Source organism: Pelecanus crispus, chromosome 2 (assembly GCF_030463565.1).
Source record: "Pelecanus crispus isolate bPelCri1 chromosome 2, bPelCri1.pri, whole genome shotgun sequence".
Lineage (NCBI taxonomy): Eukaryota > Metazoa > Chordata > Aves > Pelecaniformes > Pelecanidae > Pelecanus > Pelecanus crispus.
This window is the reverse complement of record NC_134644.1, coordinates 59,262,892-59,287,983: the sequence shown is the minus strand read 5'-3', so window position 1 is coordinate 59,287,983 and position 25,092 is coordinate 59,262,892.

Below are 25,092 nucleotides of genomic sequence, written 5' to 3'. Positions count from 1 at the left end.
TATTCCCTGAGCACGCGAGCAAGACCTGCCTCCTCGTCCCGCAGGCTGGTGACGCCTCCCAGGAGATGCCCAAGCCCTACTCTCCCTCCACCTAGAGCCATCTCAGGGGCTTCCGAGAGTGGCAAAAGGCCCCCGACAAGGGCCTGATGGTCCTTGGGGGCCGGAATCCTTCCCACGCCTGGCAGGGCACCAGTGGGTGCTCCAAAGCCCTGCTGGGACCCCTGACAACATCTGTGCTTCCCATGTCTTACGTCTGCTGCCCCTGGCTCCGTGGGGGATGAGGGTGGCGAGCTCTGCAGCGCTCCTCAAGAAGGCATTCCCTTGCTCTGGCCACTGAGCTGGAAAGGATTTCTGTCCCTCAGATGAGCTTTGGAGGTGGTTCTGCCAGGAGCTGGCCTTGCAGCAGAGAACCTCCAGCAGCCTTGTCCAGCCTCCCGGAGGTCTTCCTCCCGCAGGCCCCTCCATGTAATTCCACTGGCTCCTCGAGGACTTGCTCTTGGATGTCTTCAGGCCTGTCCGCGGGCCATCTCTGGCAGCGGGGCACGGGAGACGCTGCCTTTTATCCTGCCCCGGGGCATTGTGACTGCTGCGTTGCCGGGTGGTGGCACTGTGACATGGGGGTGACGGGGCCCCCCATGCGCAGCCCCGCCCGCTGCCCCTCCGCCCAGCATCCTTTGGAGGAAGGCCTTTGGGGTGCTGGCCCCGAGGCAGTCCCCGTGCCCGGGAGGCCCAGGGGTCCGTCCCTGCCCTTGGTGGCCGTGCACTGGGCACAGCTGCTGGCTGTCCCCGATGCCTCCTCTGCCACTCGGCTCCCAGGGACAAACCCAGTGCTGTTAACTCTTCTTTCAGGCCATGGCGGAAAGCAGCCCCGCAGCCCAGAGACCAGCCCTGTTAGCCATCCCCTCTTTGCGCCGGAGCTAACGTCCGTGGGGCCACGGAGCAAGGAGGACCAGGGACTTGATCTGGCTGGACACAAACCGTTTTTCTTGGGTGTAAGGGGGGTGATTTTGGCAGCTGCAGCGCGGAGAAAAGCCAAAGCTTAACCAGAGCCGTAGGTTGGGACGGACGGTGCCAAGGGAGCGCCATGGAAATAAGACGGGCTGTGAAAAACAAGGGAGTGGAGGTGACGCTGGTGTGGTGGAAAGGCTGGTCACTTTCAGACCTAGAACGTCTGGATCCATGGCCAGAGCATGCACAGCCAGCTAAACGAAGACTCTTCCAAACTGTAAAAACAGCCCCTTGCTGCTATTGCCGGCACATCCCCTTTTCCCACTGAAGGCAGGCTGCGCGGCTCCTCTGTTAAACACACCCGTTGGCCGTGTTTATACGGGACACAAGACGTGCTACAGCCCTGGGGTAAAACTTTCAGAGCTCGTTTGTGACTTTAACCGTTCTGAGCGTTACTTGCCTAGCTCACTTTGTGGGAAGATGTTCAGATCTCACCTAAACCCCTGGCAAGTCTCCTTTTCCTTTAGGATTTAGTATTTGGAGAGCTGCAAGAGTAAGGCAGGTACTCTTCTTGTCATTTTGTATGTTGGGGCCAAAACCGGTATGTACCTTCCGCCTAAGTGTTTACATAGGTCATTTACACCAGACGCATTCATTTGTTTGTGGCGATGCCAGAGGTGAAAGAAAGGCTTTTGGTTCCCTCTGCATGACCTGTGCGGAGACGTAGAGTGCACGCAGGATTTCCTCACCATTCCTTCCCAGTGCACCAAGGGACATTTGCTACTCCCCTGCTTTTGGTGAGGTCTTCTTCTTGGCACAAAGTCCCAAATTGTTTTGCGTTCTTGACCGTCTTTTTCCTTGCACTTCAATAGCTCTTTTCCCCCTTTGGCCTTCATCTTTGATATCTTGCTTGAAAGCGATGGCAACCCTCTCAGCCTTTGTCTTGCTCCTGCTAGTCCTCTTCTTCTGTAGGCCCTCCATGCCCCTAGTCAACTGCTTCGTCTTTGTTTGCCTTCCTCCCAGGTGGAATTCTTGTTTCTTGAACCCGAGGAATGAGAAATGTCCCTAACGGTACGGGTGAGTTCTCACCAGGGCTTTGTACAACGCTTGCCTCTCCTATGGAAATACCTTGCCTGACACACAAGCATGCATTTGCCCGTATCCCATTTGTGGCTCAGAGTCACCCTGTGATCTCCTCATGCCTCCGGGAAAGTCGGCCAACTCTGACGTTTCCAAAGTGGAGCAGGAACTCCTGGCGCTCCACCTGATGTTGTGTTACCTGCAGTTCCTCACATGCATGGTGTATTGATCCAGGGGCTATCTCTTCTGTCAGAGCTTCAGGACATGGTATGGACTACGCGGGCCATAGAAACATCCCGTGAGGTACAGCTTTTTCTGGTCCGTGGGTGCCATGAAATGCAGAATAGGGTGCGGACAATGAACGTATCTTTTGGGGAAGGCAGGAAGCCTGCTTATCTTGAACGGTGGTTTTCTGCCATCTAAATGCAAAAGACCTGCCCATGAACTTCACTGTGTCATGCATTTGATGGCATCAAAGCATGAAGGGTGGAGCCTGAGAGATGTGTTAAGGAGGCTTTCACCCATCGGTTGCCTGCTGGAGTCCGGCTCCACGCAGCCATGACCAGCAGCTGCAGCCCTCCACCGGTCGGGTGAGGAACGGACGGACTGTGTGGGTGGGCTCTGAGCATGAAGCTGGCAGTGTGCGTGTAGTCACTTTCAAAATGGGTGTCTGCCTCCTAGGAAAGAAAAAACCCACAGCTGGCATTAACCGAGTTTCCGTTTGGGACGTTTAAGAGGAGAAAGTGCCAAATGAGCCCAGACGCTGAAAAAGGTACAGGAGATGAAAGACCGGTGGGTTAGTGTGATGCAGTTAGTGGCACGGCTGTCTGTGGGGATGTGCTTTGCTCTCCAGGAGCGTGGCTAAAGGTCGGCGAGTTTCTAAATGAATTCTGCAGGCATTTAGTGAAGAGGAAGGTTGTTGCTGGTAATGCTGATGTGGGTAAGGAGGCGGCTGACCAGGTGGCCATCGGACACTAAAAGGCAACTGCCCCTCTTTAAGAGTCCCTACGCGCCTGGACGATAGCTGCAAAGAAGGACGGAAGATTTTGCTTTTTGTACGCCCACCTGAAATTCCCTGAGAGCGTTGGTGTGATGATGAAATCACCAACCATGTCATTCAGATACAAAGGAACGTCACTGTTTGGGTTCTTTAATTAATAAATGGAACTATGAAAAGAAAAAATTCTAGCACACACTTGGTAATTACTTTGTAAAACGGGTGCAGTGAATGCAGAAAGGTGGCAGACTGTGTGTGTTCTTCAGTTAAAGAATCTCAACATCTTGATGCAAGCTCAGTGTGACGAGACAGGCCCTTGCATGTGTGCAAACGTGGATCTGATGGGTCAGCAGGAGAGGGAGGCTGGAGGTGAATTCCCTTGCCATGAGTGCCCCCTGTCCAGAGGGCTGTTGGGAAAAGGAGAGTCTTTAAGGAGCAAGGACTTCAAAGTACATGGCATTTAGAAGCTAAAACCTGTGTTTTGAGTTACACTTGAAGATGAACTGGTAGCCTGTGCATTTTAAGCCCACGCTTTGCTCTTTGTAAAGGGCCCCCCCAAGGCAAATGCATGTGGAAATAGCACGTCCTGAAATAATTCACTACAGCTGTATTAATTGCATTCCCGTACTGTGGGGGATCGCAGTATGGGAACGCAATCCCGTCAATTGGGCCCCACAATTCAAAAAGGATGTTAAGGTGCTTGAATGTGTCCAGAGGAGTGCGGCAAAGGTGGTGAAGGGGCTGGAAGGCATGTCCTATGAGGAGGGGCCGAGGACTCTGGGCTTGTCGAGGTTGGAGAGAAGGAGGCTGAGGGGCGACCTCGCTGCTCTCTACAGCTTCCTGAGGACGGGAGGTTAAGAGGGAGGTGCTGATCTCTTCTCCCTGGTACCCAGTGCCAGGATGTGTGGGAATGGCTCAAAGCTGCGTCCGTCAGGGGAGGTTTGGACCTGACATGAGGAAACATTTCTTTACCAAGAGGGTGGTCAAACCCTGGAAGAGGCTTCCTGGAGAGGTGGTTGATGCCCCAAGCCTGTCAGAGTTTCAGAGGCATTTGGACAATGCCCTTAATGCCATGCTTGAACTTTTGGTCAGCCCTGAAGTGCTCAGGCAGTTGCAGTAGGTGATCGTTGTAAGTCACTTCCAACTCAACTCTTCCATTGCATTGCATTGCATTGCATTGCATTGCATATCACTCCATTCCATTCCATTCCATTCCATTCCATTCCATTCCATGCAATCCTATGCCATGCCATGCCATTCTCTTCTCTTCTCTTCTCTTCTCTTCTCTTCTCTTCTCTTCTCTTCTCTTCTCTTCTCTTCTCTTCTCTTCTCTTCTCTAGTATACTATATTATACCATACGATACGATACGATACTGTACTATACTGTACTATACTGTTCTTCTTCTTACCTCCTTTCCCTACCAGTACATGCTAAGGAAATCTTTGATGGCATTTCCTCCCAGCCGTGCAGTAGCAGAAGGGATTGAATGGGCAGTCATGTCCCATCCTAGGCATTTGCTCTGTCACGTTGTGGGAAGGAGGCACGTACCTTCTGATGGGGGTGAGAGCCGTGGATCATTTAGAAATCATTTGACCCTGTGAACAAATCTGCAAAACGTGCGGTTTTTGCACATCTTGTGTGTTTGCCCAGTGTAGCTGGGTTTCCACAGGATGGTAAAACCCCACACCTGTGACAGTAGCGAGGCTCAAAGGTCAGGCCCACAGTCTGAAGCAGGACGGGCTCCTCAACTAAATGGTTGCAAATCTTTTTGAGGTGAGCAATCCCTGTTCATTTCCCCGTGGACCTTTCTGGAGTACTCCAGAAGTACTCACTTGTAGAAATGCCTGAGCTGTTTCCCTTCAGAAGCATGCTAAACCACAAGAGCCTGAGAACAACAGTACCCCCTCAGAGCAAAGGTCCCTCTGGCCCAATACCCTTGTCTCCCAAGTGGCCACCCACCAATGTCTGTAGGAGGGCACATGAGCAGTGCAAGCCTACTTCTGCCAGGGTCCTGGGGGTGCTCACAGGCCTCAATGGCTGGGAGCGGCCTCTCCCCTGGGACCCCCACCCCCACCGCCTCCTGCCAAGGGCCCCGGGGACGTGTCTCAGCTCGGCCCGGGGCCTTCAGTCCCTGCCCGAGCCACGTTGTAGGTGTGCCCGTCTGTGCCCCTGTCTGCTGGCTGGGCCTGGGACCGGCACTGCAGAGAGCTGCTCTCCTGGGGGCAGCCCTCAGGCCTAGGTCACGGCTTGTCAGGCAGAGCTCTAGGCATGACATAGCACAACTCTTCTGCTCTGTTCTCTTCTGTTCCCTGCGCTCCCGATGAGTCGCGTAACGATGAGACTGTTATTAGCCTGAAATGCCAGGGGTTTTTCAGCTCGAAACCCACTTTCAAGGACACAAATCACAAAGGTTACAAGTGGGAAGAGGATTTTATTTTTGTAAATCCGTTTCAGAGCCAATGCTCACAAGCATTAACACAAGGCGCATGTGTAGCCCAGAGCAGGCTGATGCGGTCTTCAGCTTAGCTTGAAAAAGCATCCCTTGCAGTCTGGCAAAGGAAAGCCACAGAGCCGCAGAAAGCAGCAGCAGGAATGCAGGCCAAGCTATCCGTGTTTTCTGACGAGTGAGAACTTGAAGAAGGAGCATTGGTGTACCCAGCACACACAAAAGAAGAAGAAGAAGAGGTGGTGTGTGGTACCATGGGGTATTTTCCAAACTGTGACACGTATCGATGACAAGCGCACTTTTTGTCTTCCAAAACTTGCTCCGTCGCTGTGCTTCTTGGCCAGTGATGCATGAAAAGCGCTCTCGTGCCTGCCCTGCGCTTGTATTGCATGCAGGGAGAGCTGACAAGTGGCAGCTGCGGGTGGTGCAGCAAGCCTGGAGCCCTTGCAAGGCCAGGCTGCTTTGCACGAGCAAGAACCCCTGGGGAAACGGAGCCAAGGGAAGAGCAGAGCTTGCTCCCGCTCCAAACTTGCGATGGGCAAGAGAGCCAGAGCGAGCCAGGGCACGAGTGGTGCCTTGGTGTGGTGCAAAGGAGCAGCAGGCAGGAACCGAGCCCAAAGGGCTCAGAGGAGCCCTGACAAGGGGCTGTGCTCAATGCTACAGAGGACAAGAAGCAAGAAGCAGCCCCGGGGGCCACCCTGGGGGCCCACCTGGGGAGTCTGGTAAGCTTCCTCCCCCCGGATGCGGGGCACGAGGGCCACCTTCGTGGAGCAGGAGCAGCAGGCACCTAGCCAAAATGGCCCAAAGGAGCCCTGGCAAGGGGCCGTGCGTGCTCAGTGCTGCAGAGGCAGGCAAAAAACCCCCGGGGACGCTTGCTAGCCCACCGTGGGGGAAAAAAAGCCTTCCTCCCCCCAGCTGCAGGGCACGAGAGGCCATCTTCGTGGTGCATGAGCAGCAGGCAGTAACCTAGCCAAAAGGGACGAGAGGAGCCCTGACAAGTGGTCATGCTCAGTGCTGCAGAGGAAGGCAAAAAACCCCCGGGGACCAGGGCCAATCTGCCCCGGGGGAAAATTCCTTCCTGACCCCAGCGCTGGCGATCGGCTATTCCCTGAGCACGCGAGCAAGACCTGCCTCCTCGTCCCGCAGGCTGGTGACGCCTCCCAGGAGATGCCCAAGCCCTACTCTCCCTCCACCTAGAGCCATCTCAGGGGCTTCCGAGAGTGGCAAAAGGCCCCCGACAAGGGCCTGATGGTCCTTGGGGGCCAGAATCCTTCCCACGCCTGGCAGGGCACCAGTGGGTGCTCCAAAGCCCTGCTGGGACCCCTGACAACATCTGTGCTTCCCATGTCTTACGTCTGCTGCCCCTGGCTCCGTGGGGGATGAGGGTGGCGAGCTCTGCAGCGCTCCTCAAGAAGGCATTCCCTTGCTCTGGCCACTGAGCTGGAAAGGATTTCTGTCCCTCAGATGAGCTTTGGAGGTGGTTCTGCCAGGAGCTGGCCTTGCAGCAGAGAACCTCCAGCAGCCTTGTCCAGCCTCCCGGAGGTCTTCCTCCCGCAGGCCCCTCCATGTAATTCCACTGGCTCCTCGAGGACTTGCTCTTGGATGTCTTCAGGCCTGTCCGCGGGCCATCTCTGGCAGCGGGGCACGGGAGACGCTGCCTTTTATCCTGCCCCGGGGCATTGTGACTGCTGCGTTGCCGGGTGGTGGCACTGTGACATGGGGTTGACGGGGCCCCCCATGCGCAGCCCCGCCCGCTGCCCCTCCGCCCAGCATCCTTTGGAGGAAGGCCTTTGGGGTGCTGGCCCCGAGGCAGTCCCCGTGCCCGGGAGGCCCAGGGGTCCGTCCCTGCCCTTGGTGGCCGTGCACTGGGCACAGCTGCTGGCTGTCCCCGATGCCTCCTCTGCCACTCGGCTCCCAGGGACAAACCCAGTGCTGTTAACTCTTCTTTCAGGCCATGGCGGAAAGCAGCCCCGCAGCCCAGAGACCAGCCCTGTTAGCCATCCCCTCTTTGCGCCGGAGCTAACGTCCGTGGGGCCACGGAGCAAGGAGGACCAGGGACTTGATCTGGCTGGACACAAACCGTTTTTCTTGGGTGTAAGGGGGGTGATTTTGGCAGCTGCAGCGCGGAGAAAAGCCAAAGCTTAACCAGAGCCGTAGGTTGGGACGGACGGTGCCAAGGGAGCGCCATGGAAATAAGACGGGCTGTGAAAAACAAGGGAGTGGAGGTGACGCTGGTGTGGTGGAAAGGCTGGTCATTTTCAGACCTAGAACGTCTGGATCCATGGCCAGAGCATGCACAGCCAGCTAAACGAAGACTCTTCCAAACTGTAAAAACAGCCCCTTGCTGCTATTGCCGGCACATCCCCTTTTCCCACTGAAGGCAGGCTGCGCGGCTCCTCTGTTAAACACACCCGTTGGCCGTGTTTATACGGGACACAAGACGTGCTACAGCCCTGGGGTAAAACTTTCAGAGCTCGTTTGTGACTTTAACCGTTCTGAGCGTTACTTGCCTAGCTCACTTTGTGGGAAGATGTTCAGATCTCACCTAAACCCCTGGCAAGTCTCCTTTTCCTTTAGGATTTAGTATTTGGAGAGCTGCAAGAGTAAGGCAGGTACTCTTCTTGTCATTTTGTATGTTGGGGCCAAAACCGGTATGTACCTTCCGCCTAAGTGTTTACATAGGTCATTTACACCAGACGCATTCATTTGTTTGTGGCGATGCCAGAGGTGAAAGAAAGGCTTTTGGTTCCCTCTGCATGACCTGTGCGGAGACGTAGAGTGCACGCAGGATTTCCTCACCATTCCTTCCCAGTGCACCAAGGGACATTTGCTACTCCCCTGCTTTTGGTGAGGTCTTCTTCTTGGCACAAAGTCCCAAATTGTTTTGCGTTCTTGACCGTCTTTTTCCTTGCACTTCAATAGCTCTTTTCCCCCTTTGGCCTTCATCTTTGATATCTTGCTTGAAAGCGATGGCAACCCTCTCAGCCTTTGTCTTGCTCCTGCTAGTCCTCTTCTTCTGTAGGCCCTCCATGCCCCTAGTCAACTGCTTCGTCTTTGTTTGCCTTCCTCCCAGGTGGAATTCTTGTTTCTTGAACCCGAGGAATGAGAAATGTCCCTAACGGTACGGGTGAGTTCTCACCAGGGCTTTGTACAACGCTTGCCTCTCCTATGGAAATACCTTGCCTGACACACAAGCATGCATTTGCCCGTATCCCATTTGTGGCTCAGAGTCACCCTGTGATCTCCTCATGCCTCCGGGAAAGTCGGCCGACTCTGACGTTTCCAAAGTGGAGCAGGAACTCCTGGCGCTCCACCTGATGTTGTGTTACCTGCAGTTCCTCACATGCATGGTGTATTGATCCAGGGGCTATCTCTTCTGTCAGAGCTTCAGGACATGGTATGGACTACGCGGGCCATAGAAACATCCCGTGAGGTACAGCTTTTTCTGGTCCGTGGGTGCCATGAAATGCAGAATAGGGTGCGGACAATGAACGTATCTTTTGGGGAAGGCAGGAAGCCTGCTTATCTTGAACGGTGGTTTTCTGCCATCTAAATGCAAAAGACCTGCCCATGAACTTCACTGTGTCATGCATTTGATGGCATCAAAGCATGAAGGGTGGAGCCTGAGAGATGTGTTAAGGAGGCTTTCACCCATCGGTTGCCTGCTGGAGTCCGGCTCCACGCAGCCGTGACCAGCAGCTGCAGCCCTCCACCGGTCGGGTGAGGAACGGACGGACTGTGTGGGTGGGCTCTGAGCATGAAGCTGGCAGTGTGCGTGTAGTCACTTTCAAAATGGGTGTCTGCCTCCTAGGAAAGAAAAAACCCACAGCTGGCATTAACCGAGTTTCCGTTTGGGACGTTTAAGAGGAGAAAGTGCCAAATGAGCCCAGACGCTGAAAAAGGTACAGGAGATGAAAGACCGGTGGGTTAGTGTGATGCAGTTAGTGGCACGGCTGTCTGTGGGGATGTGCTTTGCTCTCCAGGAGCGTGGCTAAAGGTCGGCGAGTTTCTAAATGAATTCTGCAGGCATTTAGTGAAGAGGAAGGTTGTTGCTGGTAATGCTGATGTGGGTAAGGAGGCGGCTGACCAGGTGGCCATCGGACACTAAAAGGCAACTGCCCCTCTTTAAGAGTCCCTACGCGCCTGGACGATAGCTGCAAAGAAGGACGGAAGATTTTGCTTTTTGTACGCCCACCTGAAATTCCCTGAGAGCGTTGGTGTGATGATGAAATCACCAACCATGTCATTCAGATACAAAGGAACGTCACTGTTTGGGTTCTTTAATTAATAAATGGAACTATGAAAAGAAAAAATTCTAGCACACACTTGGTAATTACTTTGTAAAACGGGTGCAGTGAATGCAGAAAGGTGGCAGACTGTGTGTGTTCTTCAGTTAAAGAATCTCAACATCTTGATGCAAGCTCAGTGTGACGAGACAGGCCCTTGCATGTGTGCAAACGTGGATCTGATGGGTCAGCAGGAGAGGGAGGCTGGAGGTGAATTCCCTTGCCATGAGTGCCCCCTGTCCAGAGGGCTGTTGGGAAAAGGAGAGTCTTTAAGGAGCAAGGACTTCAAAGTACATGGCATTTAGAAGCTAAAACCTGTGTTTTGAGTTACACTTGAAGATGAACTGGTAGCCTGTGCATTTTAAGCCCACGCTTTGCTCTTTGTAAAGGGCCCCCCCAAGGCAAATGCATGTGGAAATAGCACGTCCTGAAATAATTCACTACAGCTGTATTAATTGCATTCCCGTACTGTGGGGGATCGCAGTATGGGAACGCAATCCCGTCAATTGGGCCCCACAATTCAAAAAGGATGTTAAGGTGCTTGAATGTGTCCAGAGGAGTGCGGCAAAGGTGGTGAAGGGGCTGGAAGGCATGTCCTATGAGGAGGGGCCGAGGACTCTGGGCTTGTCGAGGTTGGAGAGAAGGAGGCTGAGGGGCGACCTCGCTGCTCTCTACAGCTTCCTGAGGACGGGAGGTTAAGAGGGAGGTGCTGATCTCTTCTCCCTGGTACCCAGTGCCAGGATGTGTGGGAATGGCTCAAAGCTGCGTCCGTCAGGGGAGGTTTGGACCTGACATGAGGAAACATTTCTTTACCAAGAGGGTGGTCAAACCCTGGAAGAGGCTTCCTGGAGAGGTGGTTGATGCCCCAAGCCTGTCAGAGTTTCAGAGGCATTTGGACAATGCCCTTAATGCCATGCTTGAACTTTTGGTCAGCCCTGAAGTGCTCAGGCAGTTGCAGTAGGTGATCGTTGTAAGTCACTTCCAACTCAACTCTTCCATTGCATTGCATTGCATTGCATTGCATTGCATATCACTCCATTCCATTCCATTCCATTCCATTCCATTCCATGCAATCCTATGCCATGCCATGCCATTCTCTTCTCTTCTCTTCTCTTCTCTTCTCTTCTCTTCTCTTCTCTTCTCTTCTCTTCTCTTCTCTTCTCTTCTCTTCTCTTCTCTTCTCTAGTATACTATATTATACCATACGATACGATACGATACTGTACTATACTGTACTATACTGTTCTTCTTCTTACCTCCTTTCCCTACCAGTACATGCTAAGGAAATCTTTGATGGCATTTCCTCCCAGCCGTGCAGTAGCAGAAGGGATTGAATGGGCAGTCATGTCCCATCCTAGGCATTTGCTCTGTCACGTTGTGGGAAGGAGGCACGTACCTTCTGATGGGGGTGAGAGCCGTGGATCATTTAGAAATCATTTGACCCTGTGAACAAATCTGCAAAACGTGCGGTTTTTGCACATCTTGTGTGTTTGCCCAGTGTAGCTGGGTTTCCACAGGATGGTAAAACCCCACACCTGTGACAGTAGCGAGGCTCAAAGGTCAGGCCCACAGTCTGAAGCAGGACGGGCTCCTCAACTAAATGGTTGCAAATCTTTTTGAGGTGAGCAATCCCTGTTCATTTCCCCGTGGACCTTTCTGGAGTACTCCAGAAGTACTCACTTGTAGAAATGCCTGAGCTGTTTCCCTTCAGAAGCATGCTAAACCACAAGAGCCTGAGAACAACAGTACCCCCTCAGAGCAAAGGTCCCTCTGGCCCAATACCCTTGTCTCCCAAGTGGCCACCCACCAATGTCTGTAGGAGGGCACATGAGCAGTGCAAGCCTACTTCTGCCAGGGTCCTGGGGGTGCTCACAGGCCTCAATGGCTGGGAGCGGCCTCTCCCCTGGGACCCCCACCCCCACCGCCTCCTGCCAAGGGCCCCGGGGACGTGTCTCAGCTCGGCCCGGGGCCTTCAGTCCCTGCCCGAGCCACGTTGTAGGTGTGCCCGTCTCTGCCCCTGTCTGCTGGCTGGGCCTGGGACCGGCACTGCAGAGAGCTGCTCTCCTGGGGGCAGCCCTCAGGCCTAGGTCACGGCTTGTCAGGCAGAGCTCTAGGCATGACATAGCACAACTCTTCTGCTCTGTTCTCTTCTGTTCCCTGCGCTCCCGATGAGTCGCGTAACGATGAGACTGTTATTAGCCTGAAATGCCAGGGGTTTTTCAGCTCGAAACCCACTTTCAAGGACACAAATCACAAAGGTTACAAGTGGGAAGAGGATTTTATTTTTGTAAATCCGTTTCAGAGCCAATGCTCACAAGCATTAACACAAGGCGCATGTGTAGCCCAGAGCAGGCTGATGCGGTCTTCAGCTTAGCTTGAAAAAGCATCCCTTGCAGTCTGGCAAAGGAAAGCCACAGAGCCGCAGAAAGCAGCAGCAGGAATGCAGGCCAAGCTATCCGTGTTTTCTGACGAGTGAGAACTTGAAGAAGGAGCATTGGTGTACCCAGCACACACAAAAGAAGAAGAAGAAGAGGTGGTGTGTGGTACCATGGGGTATTTTCCAAACTGTGACACGTATCGATGACAAGCGCACTTTTTGTCTTCCAAAACTTGCTCCGTCGCTGTGCTTCTTGGCCAGTGATGCATGAAAAGCGCTCTCGTGCCTGCCCTGCGCTTGTATTGCATGCAGGGAGAGCTGACAAGTGGCAGCTGCGGGTGGTGCAGCAAGCCTGGAGCCCTTGCAAGGCCAGGCTGCTTTGCACGAGCAAGAACCCCTGGGGAAACGGAGCCAAGGGAAGAGCAGAGCTTGCTCCCGCTCCAAACTTGCGATGGGCAAGAGAGCCAGAGCGAGCCAGGGCACGAGTGGTGCCTTGGTGTGGTGCAAAGGAGCAGCAGGCAGGAACCGAGCCCAAAGGGCTCAGAGGAGCCCTGACAAGGGGCTGTGCTCAATGCTACAGAGGACAAGAAGCAAGAAGCAGCCCCGGGGGCCACCCTGGGGGCCCACCTGGGGAGTCTGGTAAGCTTCCTCCCCCCGGATGCGGGGCACGAGGGCCACCTTCGTGGAGCAGGAGCAGCAGGCACCTAGCCAAAATGGCCCAAAGGAGCCCTGGCAAGGGGCCGTGCGTGCTCAGTGCTGCAGAGGCAGGCAAAAAACCCCCGGGGACGCTTGCTAGCCCACCGTGGGGGAAAAAAAGCCTTCCTCCCCCCAGCTGCAGGGCACGAGAGGCCATCTTCGTGGTGCATGAGCAGCAGGCAGTAACCTAGCCAAAAGGGACGAGAGGAGCCCTGACAAGTGGTCATGCTCAGTGCTGCAGAGGAAGGCAAAAAACCCCCGGGGACCAGGGCCAATCTGCCCCGGGGGAAAATTCCTTCCTGACCCCAGCGCTGGCGATCGGCTATTCCCTGAGCACGCGAGCAAGACCTGCCTCCTCGTCCCGCAGGCTGGTGACGCCTCCCAGGAGATGCCCAAGCCCTACTCTCCCTCCACCTAGAGCCATCTCAGGGGCTTCCGAGAGTGGCAAAAGGCCCCCGACAAGGGCCTGATGGTCCTTGGGGGCCAGAATCCTTCCCACGCCTGGCAGGGCACCAGTGGGTGCTCCAAAGCCCTGCTGGGACCCCTGACAACATCTGTGCTTCCCATGTCTTACGTCTGCTGCCCCTGGCTCCGTGGGGGATGAGGGTGGCGAGCTCTGCAGCGCTCCTCAAGAAGGCATTCCCTTGCTCTGGCCACTGAGCTGGAAAGGATTTCTGTCCCTCAGATGAGCTTTGGAGGTGGTTCTGCCAGGAGCTGGCCTTGCAGCAGAGAACCTCCAGCAGCCTTGTCCAGCCTCCCGGAGGTCTTCCTCCCGCAGGCCCCTCCATGTAATTCCACTGGCTCCTCGAGGACTTGCTCTTGGATGTCTTCAGGCCTGTCCGCGGGCCATCTCTGGCAGCGGGGCACGGGAGACGCTGCCTTTTATCCTGCCCCGGGGCATTGTGACTGCTGCGTTGCCGGGTGGTGGCACTGTGACATGGGGTTGACGGGGCCCCCCATGCGCAGCCCCGCCCGCTGCCCCTCCGCCCAGCATCCTTTGGAGGAAGGCCTTTGGGGTGCTGGCCCCGAGGCAGTCCCCGTGCCCGGGAGGCCCAGGGGTCCGTCCCTGCCCTTGGTGGCCGTGCACTGGGCACAGCTGCTGGCTGTCCCCGATGCCTCCTCTGCCACTCGGCTCCCAGGGACAAACCCAGTGCTGTTAACTCTTCTTTCAGGCCATGGCGGAAAGCAGCCCCGCAGCCCAGAGACCAGCCCTGTTAGCCATCCCCTCTTTGCGCCGGAGCTAACGTCCGTGGGGCCACGGAGCAAGGAGGACCAGGGACTTGATCTGGCTGGACACAAACCGTTTTTCTTGGGTGTAAGGGGGGTGATTTTGGCAGCTGCAGCGCGGAGAAAAGCCAAAGCTTAACCAGAGCCGTAGGTTGGGACGGACGGTGCCAAGGGAGCGCCATGGAAATAAGACGGGCTGTGAAAAACAAGGGAGTGGAGGTGACGCTGGTGTGGTGGAAAGGCTGGTCATTTTCAGACCTAGAACGTCTGGATCCATGGCCAGAGCATGCACAGCCAGCTAAACGAAGACTCTTCCAAACTGTAAAAACAGCCCCTTGCTGCTATTGCCGGCACATCCCCTTTTCCCACTGAAGGCAGGCTGCGCGGCTCCTCTGTTAAACACACCCGTTGGCCGTGTTTATACGGGACACAAGACGTGCTACAGCCCTGGGGTAAAACTTTCAGAGCTCGTTTGTGACTTTAACCGTTCTGAGCGTTACTTGCCTAGCTCACTTTGTGGGAAGATGTTCAGATCTCACCTAAACCCCTGGCAAGTCTCCTTTTCCTTTAGGATTTAGTATTTGGAGAGCTGCAAGAGTAAGGCAGGTACTCTTCTTGTCATTTTGTATGTTGGGGCCAAAACCGGTATGTACCTTCCGCCTAAGTGTTTACATAGGTCATTTACACCAGACGCATTCATTTGTTTGTGGCGATGCCAGAGGTGAAAGAAAGGCTTTTGGTTCCCTCTGCATGACCTGTGCGGAGACGTAGAGTGCACGCAGGATTTCCTCACCATTCCTTCCCAGTGCACCAAGGGACATTTGCTACTCCCCTGCTTTTGGTGAGGTCTTCTTCTTGGCACAAAGTCCCAAATTGTTTTGCGTTCTTGACCGTCTTTTTCCTTGCACTTCAATAGCTCTTTTCCCCCTTTGGCCTTCATCTTTGATATCTTGCTTGAAAGCGATGGCAACCCTCTCAGCCTTTGTCTTGCTCCTGCTAGTCCTCTTCTTCTGTAGGCCCTCCATGCCCCTAGTCAACTGCTTCGTCTTTGTTTGCCTTCCTCCCAGGTGGAATTCTTGTTTCTTGAACCCGAGGAATGAGAAATGTCCCTAACGGTACGGGTGAGTTCTCACCAGGGCTTTGTACAACGCTTGCCTCTCCTATGGAAATACCTTGCCTGACACACAAGCATGCATTTGCCCGTATCCCATTTGTGGCTCAGAGTCACCCTGTGATCTCCTCATGCCTCCGGGAAAGTCGGCCGACTCTGACGTTTCCAAAGTGGAGCAGGAACTCCTGGCGCTCCACCTGATGTTGTGTTACCTGCAGTTCCTCACATGCATGGTGTATTGATCCAGGGGCTATCTCTTCTGTCAGAGCTTCAGGACATGGTATGGACTACGCGGGCCATAGAAACATCCCGTGAGGTACAGCTTTTTCTGGTCCGTGGGTGCCATGAAATGCAGAATAGGGTGCGGACAATGAACGTATCTTTTGGGGAAGGCAGGAAGCCTGCTTATCTTGAACGGTGGTTTTCTGCCATCTAAATGCAAAAGACCTGCCCATGAACTTCACTGTGTCATGCATTTGATGGCATCAAAGCATGAAGGGTGGAGCCTGAGAGATGTGTTAAGGAGGCTTTCACCCATCGGTTGCCTGCTGGAGTCCGGCTCCACGCAGCCGTGACCAGCAGCTGCAGCCCTCCACCGGTCGGGTGAGGAACGGACGGACTGTGTGGGTGGGCTCTGAGCATGAAGCTGGCAGTGTGCGTGTAGTCACTTTCAAAATGGGTGTCTGCCTCCTAGGAAAGAAAAAACCCACAGCTGGCATTAACCGAGTTTCCGTTTGGGACGTTTAAGAGGAGAAAGTGCCAAATGAGCCCAGACGCTGAAAAAGGTACAGGAGATGAAAGACCGGTGGGTTAGTGTGATGCAGTTAGTGGCACGGCTGTCTGTGGGGATGTGCTTTGCTCTCCAGGAGCGTGGCTAAAGGTCGGCGAGTTTCTAAATGAATTCTGCAGGCATTTAGTGAAGAGGAAGGTTGTTGCTGGTAATGCTGATGTGGGTAAGGAGGCGGCTGACCAGGTGGCCATCGGACACTAAAAGGCAACTGCCCCTCTTTAAGAGTCCCTACGCGCCTGGACGATAGCTGCAAAGAAGGACGGAAGATTTTGCTTTTTGTACGCCCACCTGAAATTCCCTGAGAGCGTTGGTGTGATGATGAAATCACCAACCATGTCATTCAGATACAAAGGAACGTCACTGTTTGGGTTCTTTAATTAATAAATGGAACTATGAAAAGAAAAAATTCTAGCACACACTTGGTAATTACTTTGTAAAACGGGTGCAGTGAATGCAGAAAGGTGGCAGACTGTGTGTGTTCTTCAGTTAAAGAATCTCAACATCTTGATGCAAGCTCAGTGTGACGAGACAGGCCCTTGCATGTGTGCAAACGTGGATCTGATGGGTCAGCAGGAGAGGGAGGCTGGAGGTGAATTCCCTTGCCATGAGTGCCCCCTGTCCAGAGGGCTGTTGGGAAAAGGAGAGTCTTTAAGGAGCAAGGACTTCAAAGTACATGGCATTTAGAAGCTAAAACCTGTGTTTTGAGTTACACTTGAAGATGAACTGGTAGCCTGTGCATTTTAAGCCCACGCTTTGCTCTTTGTAAAGGGCCCCCCCAAGGCAAATGCATGTGGAAATAGCACGTCCTGAAATAATTCACTACAGCTGTATTAATTGCATTCCCGTACTGTGGGGGATCGCAGTATGGGAACGCAATCCCGTCAATTGGGCCCCACAATTCAAAAAGGATGTTAAGGTGCTTGAATGTGTCCAGAGGAGTGCGGCAAAGGTGGTGAAGGGGCTGGAAGGCATGTCCTATGAGGAGGGGCCGAGGACTCTGGGCTTGTCGAGGTTGGAGAGAAGGAGGCTGAGGGGCGACCTCGCTGCTCTCTACAGCTTCCTGAGGACGGGAGGTTAAGAGGGAGGTGCTGATCTCTTCTCCCTGGTACCCAGTGCCAGGATGTGTGGGAATGGCTCAAAGCTGCGTCCGTCAGGGGAGGCTTGGACCTGACATGAGGAAACATTTCTTTACCAAGAGGGTGGTCAAACCCTGGAAGAGGCTTCCTGGAGAGGTGGTTGATGCCCCAAGCCTGTCAGAGTTTCAGAGGCATTTGGACAATGCCCTTAATGCCATGCTTGAACTTTTGGTCAGCCCTGAAGTGCTCAGGCAGTTGCAGTAGGTGATCGTTGTAAGTCACTTCCAACTCAACTCTTCCATTGCATTGCATTGCATTGCATTGCATTGCATATCACTCCATTCCATTCCATTCCATTCCATTCCATTCCATTCCATGCAATCCTATGCCATGCCATGCCATGCTATTCTCTTCTCTTCTCTTCTCTTCTCTTCTCTTCTCTTCTCTTCTCTTCTCTTCTCTTCTCTTCTCTTCTCTTCTCTTCTCTTCTCTTCTCTAGTATACTATATTATACCATACGATACGATACGATACTGTACTATACTGTACTATACTGTTCTTCTTCTTACCTCCTTTCCCTACCAGTACATGCTAAGGAAATCTTTGATGGCATTTCCTCCCAGCCGTGCAGTAGCAGAAGGGATTGAATGGGCAGTCATGTCCCATCCTAGGCATTTGCTCTGTCACGTTGTGGGAAGGAGGCACGTACCTTCTGATGGGGGTGAGAGCCGTGGATCATTTAGAAATCATTTGACCCTGTGAACAAATCTGCAAAACGTGCGGTTTTTGCACATCTTGTGTGTTTGCCCAGTGTAGCTGGGTTTCCACAGGATGGTAAAACCCCACACCTGTGACAGTAGCGAGGCTCAAAGGTCAGGCCCACAGTCTGAAGCAGGACGGGCTCCTCAACTAAATGGTTGCAAATCTTTTTGAGGTGAGCAATCCCTGTTCATTTCCCCGTGGACCTTTCTGGAGTACTCCAGAAGTACTCACTTGTAGAAATGCCTGAGCTGTTTCCCTTCAGAAGCATGCTAAACCACAAGAGCCTGAGAACAACAGTACCCCCTCAGAGCAAAGGTCCCTCTGGCCCAATACCCTTGTCTCCCAAGTGGCCACCCACCAATGTCTGTAGGAGGGCACATGAGCAGTGCAAGCCTACTTCTGCCAGGGTCCTGGGGGTGCTCATAGACCTCAATGGCTGGGACCGGCCTCTCCCCTGGGACCCCCACCCACACCGCCTCCTGCCAAGGGCCCCGGGGGGGGACGTGTCTCAGCTCAGCCCGGGGCCTTCAGTCCCTGCCCGAGCCACGTTGTAGGTGTGCCCGTCTGTGCCCCTGTCTGCTGGCTGGGCCTGGGACCGGCACTGCAGAGAGCTGCTCTCCTGGGGGCAGCCCTCAGGCCTAGGTCACGGCTTGTCAGGCAGAACCCTAGGCATGACATAGCACAACTCTTCTGCTCTGTTCTCTTCTATTCCCTGCGCTCCCGATGAGTCGCGTAACGATGAGACTGTTATTAGCCTGAAAGGCCAGGGGTTTTTCAGCTCGAAACCCACTTTCAAGGACACAAATCACAAAGGTTACAAGTGGGAAGAGGATTTTATTTTTGTAAATCCGTTTCAGAGCCAATGCTCACAAGCATTAACACAAGGCGCATGTGTAGCCCAGAGCAGGCTGATGCGGTCTTCAGCTTAGCTTGAAAAAGCATCCCTTGCAGTCTGGCAAAGGAAAGCCACAGAGCCGCAGAAAGCAGCAGCAGGAATGCAGGCCAAGCTATCCGTGTTTTCTGACGAGTGAGAACTTGAAGAAGGAGCATTGGTGTACCCAGCACACACAAAAGAAGAAGAAGAGGTGGTGTGTGGTACCATGGGGTATTTTCCAAACTGTGACACGTATCGATGACAAGCGCACTTTTTGTCTTCCAAAACTTGCTCCGTCGCTGTGCTTCTTGGCCAGTGATGCATGAAAAGCGCTCTCGTGCCTCCCTGCGCTTGTATTGCATGCAGGGAGAGCTGACAAGTGGCAGCTGCGGGTGGTGCAGCAAGCCTGGAGCCCTTGCAAGGCCAGGCTGCTTTGCACGAGCAAGAACCCCTGGGGAAACGGAGCCAAGGGAAGAGCAGAGCTTGCTCCCGCTCCAAACTTGCGATGGGCAAGAGAGCCAGAGCGAGCCAGGGCACGAGTGGTGCCTTGGTGTGGTGCAAAGGAGCAGCAGGCAGGAACCGAGCCCAAAGGGCTCAGAGGAGCCCTGACAAGGGGCTGTGCTCAATGCTACAGAGGACAAGAAGCAAGAAGCAGCCCCGGGGGCCACCCTGGGGGCCCACCTGGGGAGTCTGGTAAGCTTCCTCCCCCCGGATGCGGGGCACGAGGGCCACCTTCGTGGAGCAGGAGCAGCAGGCACCTAGCCAAAATGGCCCAAAGGAGCCCTGGCAAGGGGCCGTGCGTGCTCAGTGCTGCAGAGGCAGGCAAAAAAACCCCCGGGGACGCTTGCTAGCCCACCGTGGGGGAAAAAAAGCCTTCCTCCCCCCAGCTGCAGGGCACGAGAGGCCATCTTCGTGGTGCATGAGCAGCAGGCAGTAACCTAGCCAAAAGGGACGAGAGGAGCCCTGACAAGTGGTCATGCTCAGTGCTGCAGAGGAAGGCAAAAAACCCCCGGGGACCAGGGCCAATCTGCCCCGGGGGAAAATTCCTTCCTGACCCCAGCGCTGGCGATCGGCTATTCCCTGAGCACGCGAGCAAGACCTGCCTCCTCGTCCCGCAGGCTGGTGACGCCTCCCAGGAGATGCCCAAGCCCTACTCTCCCTCCACCTAGAGCCATCTCAGGGGCTTCCGAGAGTGGCAAAAGGCCCCCGACAAGGGCCTGATGGTCCTTGGGGGCCAGAATCCTTCCCACGCCTGGCAGGGCACCAGTGGGTGCTCCAAAGCCCTGCTGGGACCCCTGACAACATCTGTGCTTCCCATGTCTTACGTCTGCTGCCCCTGGCTCCGTGGGGGATGAGGGTGGCGAGCTCTGCAGCGCTCCTCAAGAAGGCATTCCCTTGCTCTGGCCACTGAGCTGGAAAGGATTTCTGTCCCTCAGATGAGCTTTGGAGGTGGTTCTGCCAGGAGCTGGCCTTGCAGCAGAGAACCTCCAGCAGCCTTGTCCAGCCTCCCGGAGGTCTTCCTCCCGCAGGCCCCTCCATGTAATTCCACTGGCTCCTCGAGGACTTGCTCTTGGATGTCTTCAGGCCTGTCCGCGGGCCATCTCTGGCAGCGGGGCACGGGAGACGCTGCCTTTTATCCTGCCCCGGGGCATTGTGACTGCTGCGTTGCCGGGTGGTGGCACTGTGACATGGGGGTGACGGGGCCCCCCATGCGCAGCCCCGCCCGCTGCCCCTCCGCCCAGCATCCTTTGGAGGAAGGCCTTTGGGGTGCTGGCCCCGAGGCAGTCCCCGTGCCTGGGAGGCCCAGGGGTCCGTCCCTGCCCTTGGTGGCCGTGCACTGGGCACAGCTGCTGGCTGTCCCCGATGCCTCCTCTGCCACTCGGCTCCCAGGGACAAACCCAGTGCTGTTAACTCTTCTTTCAGGCCATGGCGGAAAGCAGCCCCGCAGCCCAGAGACCAGCCCTGTTAGCCATCCCCTCTTTGCGCCGGAGCTAACGTCCGTGGGGCCACGGAGCAAGGAGGACCAGGGACTTGATCTGGCTGGACACAAACCGTTTTTCTTGGGTGTAAGGGGGGTGATTTTGGCAGCTGCAGCGCAGAGAAAAGCCAAAGCTTAACCAGAGCCGTAGGTTGGGACGGACGGTGCCAAGGGAGCGCCATGGAAATAAGACGGGCTGTGAAAAACAAGGGAGTGGAGGTGACGCTGGTGTGGTGGAAAGGCTGGTCATTTTCAGACCTAGAACGTCTGGATCCATGGCCGGAGCATGCACAGCCAGCTAAACGAAGACTCTTCCAAACTGTAAAAACAGCCCCTTGCTGCTATTGCCGGCACATCCCCTTTTCCCACTGAAGGCAGGCTGCGCGGCTCCTCTGTTAAACACACCCGTTGGCCGTGTTTATACGGGACACAAGACGTGCTACAGCCCTGGGGTAAAACTTTCAGAGCTCGTTTGTGACTTTAACCGTTCTGAGCGTTACTTGCCTAGCTCACTTTGTGGGAAGATGTTCAGATCTCACCTAAACCCCTGGCAAGTCTCCTTTTCCTTTAGGATTTAGTATTTGGAGAGCTGCAAGAGTAAGGCAGGTACTCTTCTTGTCATTTTGTATGTTGGGGCCAAAACCGGTATGTACCTTCCGCCTAAGTGTTTACATAGGTCATTTACACCAGACGCATTCATTTGTTTGTGGCGATGCCAGAGGTGAAAGAAAGGCTTTTGGTTCCCTCTGCATGACCTGTGCGGAGACGTAGAGTGCACGCAGGATTTCCTCACCATTCCTTCCCAGTGCACCAAGGGACATTTGCTACTCCCCTGCTTTTGGTGAGGTCTTCTTCTTGGCACAAAGTCCCAAATTGTTTTGCGTTCTTGACCGTCTTTTTCCTTGCACTTCAATAGCTCTTTTCCCCCTTTGGCCTTCATCTTTGATATCTTGCTTGAAAGCGATGGCAACCCTCTCAGCCTTTGTCTTGCTCCTGCTAGTCCTCTTCTTCTGTAGGCCCTCCATGCCCCTAGTCAACTGCTTCGTCTTTGTTTGCCTTCCTCCCAGGTGGAATTCTTGTTTCTTGAACCCGAGGAATGAGAAATGTCCCTAACGGTACGGGTGAGTTCTCACCAGGGCTTTGTACAACGCTTGCCTCTCCTATGGAAATACCTTGCCTGACACACAAGCATGCATTTGCCCGTATCCCATTTGTGGCTCAGAGTCACCCTGTGATCTCCTCATGCCTCCGGGAAAGTCGGCCAACTCTGACGTTTCCAAAGTGGAGCAGGAACTCCTGGCGCTCCACCTGATGTTGTGTTACCTGCAGTTCCTCACATGCATGGTGTATTGATCCAGGGGCTATCTCTTCTGTCAGAGCTTCAGGACATGGTATGGACTACGCGGGCCATAGAAACATCCCGTGAGGTACAGCTTTTTCTGGTCCGTGGGTGCCATGAAATGCAGAATAGGGTGCGGACAATGAACGTATCTTTTGGGGAAGGCAGGAAGCCTGCTTATCTTGAACGGTGGTTTTCTGCCATCTAAATGCAAAAGACCTGCCCATGAACTTCACTGTGTCATGCATTTGATGGCATCAAAGCATGAAGGGTGGAGCCTGAGAGATGTGTTAAGGAGGCTTTCACCCATCGGTTGCCTGCTGGAGTCCGGCTCCACGCAGCCATGACCAGCAGCTGCAGCCCTCCACCGGTCGGGTGAGGAACGGACGGACTGTGTGGGTGGGCTCTGAGCATGAAGCTGGCAGTGTGCGTGTAGTCACTTTCAAAATGGGTGTCTGCCTCCTAGGAAAGAAAAAACCCACAGCTGGCATTAACCGAGTTTCCGTTTGGGACGTTTAAGAGGAGAAAGTGCCAAATGAGCCCAGACGCTGAAAAAGGTACAGGAGATGAAAGACCGGTGGGTTAGTGTGATGCAGTTAGTGGCACGGCTGTCTGTGGGGATGTGCTTTGCTCTCCAGGAGCGTGGCTAAAGGTCGGCGAGTTTCTAAATGAATTCTGCAGGCATTTAGTGAAGAGGAAGGTTGTTGCTGGTAATGCTGATGTGGGTAAGGAGGCGGCTGACCAGGTGGCCATCGGACACTAAAAGGCAACTGCCCCTCTTTAAGAGTCCCTACGCGCCTGGACGATAGCTGCAAAGAAGGACGGAAGATTTTGCTTTTTGTACGCCCACCTGAAATTCCCTGAGAGCGTTGGTGTGATGATGAAATCACCAACCATGTCATTCAGATACAAAGGAACGTCACTGTTTGGGTTCTTTAATTAATAAATGGAACTATGAAAAGAAAAAATTCTAGCACACACTTGGTAATTACTTTGTAAAACGGGTGCAGTGAATGCAGAAAGGTGGCAGACTGTGTGTGTTCTTCAGTTAAAGAATCTCAACGTCTTGATGCAAGCTCAGTGTGACGAGACAGGCCCTTGCATGTGTGCAAACGTGGATCTGATGGGTCAGCAGGAGAGGGAGGCTGGAGGTGAATTCCCTTGCCATGAGTGCCCCCTGTCCAGAGGGCTGTTGGGAAAAGGAGAGTCTTTAAGGAGCAAAGACTTCAAAGTACATGGCATTTAGAAGCTAAAACCTGTGTTTTGAGTTACACTTGAAGATGAACTGGTAGCCTGTGCATTTTAAGCCCACGCTTTGCTCTTTGTAAAGGGCCCCCCCAAGGCAAATGCATGTGGAAATAGCACGTCCTGAAATAATTCACTACAGCTGTATTAATTGCATTCCCGTACTGTGGGGGATCGCAGTATGGGAACGCAATCCCGTCAATTGGGCCCCACAATTCAAAAAGGATGTTAAGGTGCTTGAATGTGTCCAGAGGAGTGCGGCAAAGGTGGTGAAGGGGCTGGAAGGCATGTCCTATGAGGAGGGGCCGAGGACTCTGGGCTTGTCGAGGTTGGAGAGAAGGAGGCTGAGGGGCGACCTCGCTGCTCTCTACAGCTTCCTGAGGACGGGAGGTTAAGAGGGAGGTGCTGATCTCTTCTCCCTGGTACCCAGTGCCAGGATGTGTGGGAATGGCTCAAAGCTGCGTCCGTCAGGGGAGGTTTGGACCTGACATGAGGAAACATTTCTTTACCAAGAGGGTGGTCAAACCCTGGAAGAGGCTTCCTGGAGAGGTGGTTGATGCCCCAAGCCTGTCAGAGTTTCAGAGGCATTTGGACAATGCCCTTAATGCCATGCTTGAACTTTTGGTCAGCCCTGAAGTGCTCAGGCAGTTGCAGTAGGTGATCGTTGTAAGTCACTTCCAACTCAACTCTTCCATTGCATTGCATTGCATTGCATTGCATTGCATATCACTCCATTCCATTCCATTCCATTCCATTCCATTCCATTCCATTCCATTCCATGCAATCCTATGCCATGCCATGCCATTCTCTTCTCTTCTCTTCTCTTCTCTTCTCTTCTCTTCTCTTCTCTTCTCTTCTCTTCTCTTCTCTTCTCTAGTATACTATATTATACCATACGATACGATACGATACTGTACTATACTGTACTATACTGTTCTTCTTCTTACCTCCTTTCCCTACCAGTACATGCTAAGGAAATCTTTGATGGCATTTCCTCCCAGCCGTGCAGTAGCAGAAGGGATTGAATGGGCAGTCATGTCCCATCCTAGGCATTTGCTCTGTCACGTTGTGGGAAGGAGGCACGTACCTTCTGATGGGGGTGAGAGCCGTGGATCATTTAGAAATCATTTGACCCTGTGAACAAATCTGCAAAACGTGCGGTTTTTGCACATCTTGTGTGTTTGCCCAGTGTAGCTGGGTTTCCACAGGATGGTAAAACCCCACACCTGTGACAGTAGCGAGGCTCAAAGGTCAGGCCCACAGTCTGAAGCAGGACGGGCTCCTCAACTAAATGGTTGCAAATCTTTTTGAGGTGAGCAATCCCTGTTCATTTCCCCGTGGACCTTTCTGGAGTACTCCAGAAGTACTCACTTGTAGAAATGCCTGAGCTGTTTCCCTTCAGAAGCATGCTAAACCACAAGAGCCTGAGAACAACAGTACCCCCTCAGAGCAAAGGTCCCTCTGGCCCAATACCCTTGTCTCCCAAGTGGCCACCCACCAATGTCTGTAGGAGGGCACATGAGCAGTGCAAGCCTACTTCTGCCAGGGTCCTGGGGGTGCTCACAGGCCTCAATGGCTGGGAGCGGCCTCTCCCCTGGGACCCCCACCCCCACCGCCTCCTGCCAAGGGCCCCGGGGACGTGTCTCAGCTCGGCCCGGGGCCTTCAGTCCCTGCCCGAGCCACGTTGTAGGTGTGCCCGTCTCTGCCCCTGTCTGCTGGCTGGGCCTGGGACCGGCACTGCAGAGAGCTGCTCTCCTGGGGGCAGCCCTCAGGCCTAGGTCACGGCTTGTCAGGCAGAGCTCTAGGCATGACATAGCACAACTCTTCTGCTCTGTTCTCTTCTATTCCCTGCGCTCCC